Genomic DNA, 8668 nt, shown 5'->3' with positions numbered 1-8668 from the left:
ATCGGAGTTACGGTTCATGAGATATGGCCATAACACTGACGAGGGGTCAAGCTGTCCACCAACATCCTTCTTTCTTCAAAATCCAAGATCCAAGCTTCCAATCGCCAATTCCGCTTCCTTTTCCTTCCGAGCATGTCTTTATTGCTGAAAATGAAATATTTAAGATAATTAAGCTTATTTTGTTCATTAAATGAGATTAAAACAACATAAAGTATTAAGATAATGCATGAATTTTATAACTAAATATGCCCATATCAAAATACCCCACACTTGACTTTTGCTTGCCCCCAAGCAAAACTGAATTTTTAACACACTAATACCACATAAGACAATCCCAATCGAACCCAGCCATTATGCCAAGACCGCAACGCATGCATTTGTGTTTAAAATTTTTCCTAAGGACCCCCCTCAATTCTAAATACTTACAATCCTCATAAACACTCGCCCACTTCTTTTGAACATTGCTCATTTTATGCATCCCTCCGAATCCCTCCCCAGAAAACTTTCTTAACCTCAAGTCATTTTTGGTTAAATCCCCAAGCATACATATGATAAAATAACCTAGAAAAGAAAATAACAATAAAAATAAATACTACTTTTGATTGAATCTTTTATACTTTGTAGCTTTTCTTCATGATACTCTTCTTTGTCTTCATAGCTTTGTAGATTCTTTATTCAAACATTTCATCACTCTTTTTATTTCAACTTTTTTTTCTTTTTTTTTCTCTCTCTCTTTTTTTTTCTTTTTTTTTCAACACACTTTTTCCACTCAAAACTAAAAACCTAGAAAAACATATGCTTAAGCAAGGGAATTTAACTTCATCATTTATTGGTTAAAGGCATTAGTCTAGTGTGCAATGACTACTTAAGCTTTCCTGGATACATTTCTGGTACACGATGCTAAACATGTTGCGATCCTCAAACTAAACGAGGTTGTGTTTTTGTCCCATGATTTCACTAGAATAAAGGGGGCCACAAATGCACTATAACGTATGTTGGCTCAACTAAACATTTAGGTCCTCATAGAATCATCAAACACAATACTAGCATGGAATCCTAATTGCTTTACCAAAATTTTCTAAATTAAGCCTAGCAATTTTTTTATGCAATTTTTTTCAAACCAAGGACTCAAAGGATTCTAATTTTTTTTTTCACTAAATGTAATCAACCCCATACCCCACACTTAAATTATGCAATGTCCTCATTGCATGTTATGCATGATAAAGAGTATAAAAGTAAAGAGAGAATTAGAACAAACTCCCCTGGGATAGAAGTTGCGAGGTTGATATTCTTCTTTTGAGCTCCTTCTTCAGCTGACTTTGGACATGGGAACAGCTCATCCACCCCTTGGGTGTCAAATCTCGTGTGGTTATGCTCCAAAAGATAGAGGAAAAAGGTGTTGGAAATTCTCGGAATTTGATCTTTATGAGTATAGCCAATTGCCCTTGTCAAATGTAATCAAATCACCAACTTGAAGGTAAGAGAAAGAGTAACTCGTCGAGTCCAGAGTGAACTCGCCGAGTTAAGTCGATAACAGTTAGGTTTTTCCATATGGACTCGTCGAGTATCTGAATGGAACTCGACGAGTTTTCTTCACTGAGTGAAAAAAAATTAGCTCCTGCTTCAGGTTCGTTTATCGGGTTTTTGGAGATTATTATAGCAATATTCCCCCTCATTTTTCTTCAGTAAAAGCGCATCCCTTCAGCTGTTTAATTATCGGACTTGTAATTAGACTCAATTCTCCCATTCTTCTCGTTTTAGACTCGATCTCACGTTTTATTCCTCACGCTTTATTCGTTCATTCTATCCCTCACCCTATATTCTGAAAAGATCAAAAACAAATACCAAGTAATAAAAAAGAAACAAACATCTAAATAAAAAATTCTAAATTATCCCTAAATACTCGAAATTTAGAAAGAAAAAGAAAAGCAAACTCTAATGGCAGGTTGCCTCCCGCAAGCGCTTCTTTTTGTGCGAGTCTTTAGTTGGACTCTCAACTTAATAAACTTCTAATAAAATCAATGTCAATCCATCTGTTGCATTGAATATCTTCTTTGGTGGACCAATTTGTAAAATTTGGCTCTTTACTTCAAAAATTGACCAAATGAGCTTTAATTCATGTAACCCAAGAATCTTAACATGGGTTGGAACCGGTTGGATACTAATCAGAAATGGTTCACGCTTCAGAACTTTCTCCAAAGTTGGAATCGTCACTCCATCCTTCGAAACACAAACTGGAAATACAGGGGGCCATGTCATGGTAATGGTCAAACCACAGCTTGGTTCCTGCAATTTAGCTTGTTCTTGTTCTTCATCTGACCCCTCTGCCAGCAATCTTTCCAGCTCCTCCAAGTCTCTTTCTGGATTAAATTCTTCATCTTTTAACACTAGCTCTTGTAACTCAGATTTCTCTTGTTTATTACACGAGACGTCATCTAACAATCTTCCAAATTTCTTCAAATCATCATCTGTGTCATACTCCTCATCTTCTTGCTCAATTTCCTATACTACTTCCTCAAGAAAAGCATCAAAAGCATCGCGATTTGGAAAATACATAATAAATATTAAAACAAAAAAAAACTCGTAACTTTATATGAGAAAAATCTCACACAAAGGATTGATAACACTAGCAAATAAAATTAACTATTAGAACCATTCCCCGGCAACGTCGCCAAAAACTTGATGTGTGTGAAACGAACTAGTTTTAATCCTAACATACTCAAATGAAAACAAACACACGCAGGCAGTGTACCTATCGATAGTAGTTTAGTTTAAGCAAGTAGGGTATCGAACACAGGGAACGGTAACAATCAAATTAAGTACTAGTATTATCTAATTAAAAACAATTAAATAACAAAAGGGGGGGGGGGTTCTCTAGTTTTTCAAGACTAGAAACTTAATCAAGTACTTTAAAACTCAAACAAAGTCAATTAACAACTAAGAAGAATAAGAAAGGACAACTAGATTCAATGATAAAAGAGACTTCTGTTTAGATTCGATTCACTTATTCCTATGGTTGATTTCGTGGCAAGTGCAATGAATTAATATGTCAATGGTTACCGATTCCTAATGTGATTGGGTTCATGTTCATTATTACCAATCCTTTAGTAGACAAGTTAATTCAAACAGTGATCAAGTGATTAAATTAACAAGTTTCGTAGTGTTCAGTTCGTATCAAGCAAGATTTATAACAATAGTTAATTAAATTAGTTCAATTCAATCAACTCATGTATGGTTGTTCATCACACATTCTCACACATTGATTTACATATTTTATAGTTAACCCTAGTTTCATATTCACTATTTCTAGGCATAAAATCTTATATTCATAAAACTATATGAATCAAGTAATCAAGAAGATATTCATGCAACTCAATAACTTATTTGTTAACTAAAAAATATCTATCATCAATACATAAGAATCTTTAATAAGCTTAACAAGATGAATAACCAAATTAATATCAATTCAACCACTCAATCAAACCATGTTCATAAGATTATCTCATCCAAACAGAAGTAAAAAAGCTTTTAGCTCATATCTAAAGCAAGTAATAACCTAAAATCAAAATCTAATGATTCAAACATGGTTCAAAACAAATATTAAGAAAATAAGAATGATTATTTTCCTTTGATTCTCTTTGAAATTGTCTCTTATGTTGAAATCTCGAAAATAGCAGCTCCAAGAACCCTTCTGATCTTCAAAAGTCGCAGCTAGCCTCCAGTAAAAGTTAGGGTTTGAATGAGAAGCGTTTCTATATACAAATTTTGAAAACAACGTCAACTCGACGAGTTTTTAATAATAATTCGTCGAGTTTTTTCGATAATCCACGTATACAGCGTGTACGGCAAGGCATCTTCGAACTGGGAACATTCTAACCAACTCGTCGAGTTTAGGCTCAACTCGTCGAGTTTTTTCGGAATCAACATTTTCTCAACACACGAAAGTCGTCCGAAATTGTGTCTAGTTTTCATAACATTTTGAATCTTGTCAATCAGAGTTACGGTTCATGCACTACTAGAAAAACAGCCTTTTACGACGCTCATTGCACGTCGTAAAAGGCTCAGACGACGCGCAAATGCGCGTCAAGGAAGGCCATGTCATAAAGAGAGACGACGCGCATTTACGACGCTCATTTACGACGCGCAATTACGACGCGCGTTTACGACACGCAATGCGTATCAAGGAAGGCCATGTCATAAAGGAAGACGACACGCATTCGCGTGTCGTAACCTTACGACGCGCGTGTTAATGACACGCAATGCGTATAAAGAAAGCCCCTGTCAAGAAAGGTCATGTCATAAATGAAGATGACACACATTTTTGCGTATCGTAAATTTAAATGTTTAAAAAAAATTATATATTTATTAATTTTTATATTAAATTTGCATTTAATTTCTTATAATAGAAATAAAATACTTTTTTGATAGATTTACTAATTTTCAAATTAAATAACACATTAAAAGTCTCATAATACAAAATAAAATACCATAAACAATAAAGATAATTCATTGCACTAAGGACCATGTTAACAAAAGAATATAACATTATATACCATAAGTACCCTCAAGTAATCAATCTCTTACAATGTTACTAAAAATACCCTCAAGTAATCAATGTCTTACAAAGTTAAGAGACTTAGATACTCAGTTGGTATGTAATATGGCACTAAGAAGCCCAAAAATTGTTTGTGTTTTTCCTGTTCCTGGTGGATCCTACATGGACAAAAGGTAAAGAAGCTGTTGCATCAAACCAATCAAGAAACAAAATATAGACCTTTTAGTTTATGTTTCTTGTTTACTTAACAAAAACAAGACTTAATCAAGAAAAAAATATAGACCTGTCCCTAACCTTCTGTGCTGTGGAAAAAGCTAATCCAACCAAACCTCTTATCCTACCAACCTCTTTCTCAACTGCAGCCTTCAACTTAGCATCAACCTGAAACCAAACTCATTTTATACATTAACCAATTATAAAACACTTCATATTAATATCTGAAAATTTTAACTAATGACAAAAATAAGAGGTTATTGGAATCGGAATAGGTGATTCCATCTTTGTACTACTTTTGGAATTCACTTCATTTTGCTTTAAGATTCCTGATGTCTGAAACAAATCATAACCACACAATGCAAAAATATAAAATTCAAAAGTCAAAAAAAGACGAACTTCACATAAAAAATACCCATAGACTATCATTGCAAAAAAGACGAGCTTCACATAAAAAAAATACCCATAGACTACCTTGATTTAAGAGGAAACAGAAATAAGTGGTTAATAATGTGTGGCCCAACAGAAGGTTCACGGTTTCTATCAGCAAAAAAGTACAGAAAACATGAGAATTTAATCATTTATATATTGAAATTTGTTAAATATGAGGAATGATATAACTTAAAGGCAAACGATCCCAAACAAGGTGACCATCATTTGGTTTGAGGTGATAATAAGAGCATCCAAAAGCAACAGCAGCCACACCAATGTAAAAGCATGTCCAACCACAAAGCTCACCTTGTAGACTTAGGCATTTTATACCAGGCAGAATCAGGGGCAGTATAAACCTGAGAAGTGGATGCTACTTTGTTTAATTGTAGTAACCACTAGGTCATCCATAAAAGTTAAAAGGTACACCATTTGAAAGAGAAAACAAGAAAAAGATAAAAAGTGTTATCTGTTAAGGATGAAAAGTGGAAAGAGTAGCTCTTTAAAAAGATTGACAAAATCAGAAAATATATTTCCGTTGACTTGTTAACACAAACCCCTCGCTTTATCAATCTTTTATACGTATATCATAAATCCAAAAAGTTATCTACGTTGAAACCCAACAAACCAAGTTTCAAAAAACATAGCAATGGAAATGGAACACCCATGTTAAAATATATACAAGATGAAGGGCATAATCGTCCATCTACCATCGACATATCCCAGGTGCTTCTGTCCTCAACATTGATATCGCCTCTTCATACTCTGAAGCGTATACAAACCCCCACAGTTGCACACATTGACATTCATATCAACTCAACTTATGCAAACTATTTATATTAAATTACACTTTTGGTCCCTGAGAATCTCTAATTTTTCTGATTTTGGTCCCAAAAAGTTTTCACTTGCAACTTTAGTCCTTATTTGACTATTTTTGGTCCCGAACCATTTTTTCAATTTTGGTCCCCAAAAATTCTCTTACAATTTCGGTCCTTCGAAATTTCTTGTAGAGTTTCAGTCCTTGTTCTAAGTAAGATGACCGTTTTTGGTCCCTGAGTATTGCTAATCTTTTCAATTTTAGTCCCAACTCATTTTACTTGGAACGAAGAGTAAAAACGTTACAAAAACCTCAAATAAGGATCAAATTTGCAAGAGAATTTTGTAGGACCCAAATTGAACAAAATCAGCCATACTCGAGGACCAAAAATGTAATTTTTGCAAAAATAAGTGAGAGAAAGCGCCTCAATTTCCTTCACTTCAAATTCTTGGGTGTGTGACAAACAAGAGTTACCATAAGTTTCTGAGGCCAAACTTGACCCATTCAATCTGGGGAAAAAAAATATGCAAATTGTCGAATTACCATATTATCCCTCAAAAAGAAAAATAGGAATGATGCAAGTGCAACACTCTTACAAGTCACTATCGAGATACAATGAAAAATGATTTCCCCCACCAAGCGCTAAATACTCACTTGAACAAAGAGTAAAATACCGATTCACCCCTAATAAATGCACAATTAACATAATAAATCCCAAATAAATATTAAAATTATAAAAGATTTTTTTATATATTATCAAGAAAATGCAGTACCTGTGGGGCGATATATAATAGGACGCCCTGGTGTATTTGTAAACACAAATGTATCATTCGATCCCTGTTTAGTATTTACTCATCATAGTGAAAAAGGGTAGAAAAGCCTTTTGTCAACATATAGAGAAACTAACTTAATTAAACAATTACAAACTTGGTATCTTTTCTTTGTTGATGGTTTCAAAGGTGCCTCAACTAAACCACCAAACACTGCACCTTTACGATCTCCAACAACATGAAAATGTTTAATCAAGTTTCAGTTAAAGGGTAAAGTTGACATTTTGCATAGTTACTGAAGACAAGACATTACCAGTAGACTTAACTGTTGGATTAGTGTCTAAGTCCATAACTATTTTGGTATGTACTTGACCCAATGGTGCATGGTCCTTTTGGGTTGCCTTCACCAAAGCAACTTGATTGGAGAAATAAATAGAAAGAGAGGATAATATGATTTATTAATATGTTATAAGGATAATATATTAAAGGAGAAATCATATTTGTTTAATTAATATTGGTCAATAATTAATTGAGAATTAATTTTGTGATCAAGTGTAATTAATTAAACTAGAGGGGCTGAATTGTAATTATATGATAGTTACAAAATAAGGTAAGAATTATCTTATAAGTATGGTGAACGAATTTAAGGTTGGAAAGCCTTAGAATTCGAGTATGATAAGGATTCAAGGATTATCTTATTGGTTGCTTAATGGATAATCAACTAGATAAGGATAATGACTGAAACCCTATCTCTACACCTATATAAACACCCCTAGGGTTATGAATTCGGGTAAAAAAAAAGAACCCTTCCCAAGAAGTCTTAGATATGAATTCTAACCTCCCTCCTCTCTCTTTATACCTTCTCCACTTGCTTATGGTGTTTGTAAGCCATTAGAGGAGTGACACTTGTGACTCTCTGCTTTCTAAGGTCAATTCAAGGAGGAATTGGATTGTTATTGCTATATAACAATCAAGGTATGTTCTTAAACCTAATTACATGTGAATTCTGATTTCCATATGCTAGAATTAGGGTTTATAGTCTTGGATTCAAAGCATGTACAATAGAGAAACCTAGATCCAAGCATTAGGGTTTGTATGAGCACATAGGATGTCTTATGACCAAAAACCCATCAGTGGTATCAGAGCCTTGACTGGTTTCTATTGTATTGATGCTTGATATGTTTAAAAAAAAAATTCGATTTTTGGTGTTCTGCTTGATGGACTCGGCGAGTCCCACTGTGGACTCGGCGAGTTACCCCTACTCGGCGAGTTCCAGAGGGTGACTCGGCGAGTCGGTGCGTCAGATAGTGCTTATCTCGGGATTTCTTGCTGTTTTTGCATTGGGATAATTACCTTATCATGTTAGATTAATATTAATCCGATTATATGATATATTTGACTATATTTTTAATCTAATTGAAGATATTTATCAATTAATAAGATAATTGTTTCCTTATAAGATAATTGATTAATTATTTTAAGTAAATTGATAAATTATTTTGCAAGAAATCATCAAATATGGATAATTATGTGATTAAATGTTAATTTGAATTATTTGTTATTTGATCCTTGTTGTTGCGAAAAGTTTCATATTTGGCCCTTTAGGTTTTATAGTTTAAATTTGAACCCCAAAAGTTTTGTTGTTTTGAAATTTAAATAGTTGAAACCCTAATGTTTTGAAAAAGGTTTCAAAACTTGCCCTCAAGTTTTGGAATTTAAATTTTGATTAAATAGTTTAATTTTGATGCATATTTAAATTCTAATCCCTAATGTGTTGAAATGTTTCAAAACTTGCCCTCAAGTTTTGGAATTTAAAAGTTGATTAAAAGTTTAATTAGGAATGTTAAATTCTAAAACTCAAGTATAGTTTTGAAAAAGTTCAAA

General features: G+C 33.5%; 1 long non-coding RNA gene across 1 annotated transcript; it reads right to left on the bottom strand.

The window, feature by feature from the left end:
* Positions 1-5358: 5358 nt before the first annotated feature.
* LOC128126660 (uncharacterized) lies at positions 5359-6771 on the bottom strand. The gene is made up of 3 exons (XR_008224629.1): positions 6611-6771; positions 5908-6523; positions 5359-5556 (listed from the first exon to the last, which is right to left on the bottom strand). It is a non-coding gene; the product is annotated as an uncharacterized LOC128126660 (long non-coding RNA).
* Between the last annotated feature and the right edge of the window lie 1897 nt (positions 6772-8668).

Source organism: Lactuca sativa, chromosome 6 (genome assembly GCF_002870075.4).
Source record: "Lactuca sativa cultivar Salinas chromosome 6, Lsat_Salinas_v11, whole genome shotgun sequence".
Classification (NCBI taxonomy): domain Eukaryota; kingdom Viridiplantae; phylum Streptophyta; class Magnoliopsida; order Asterales; family Asteraceae; genus Lactuca; species Lactuca sativa.
Note: the sequence above shows the minus strand (reverse complement) of the source record. Positions and strands in the feature narration are given on the sequence as shown.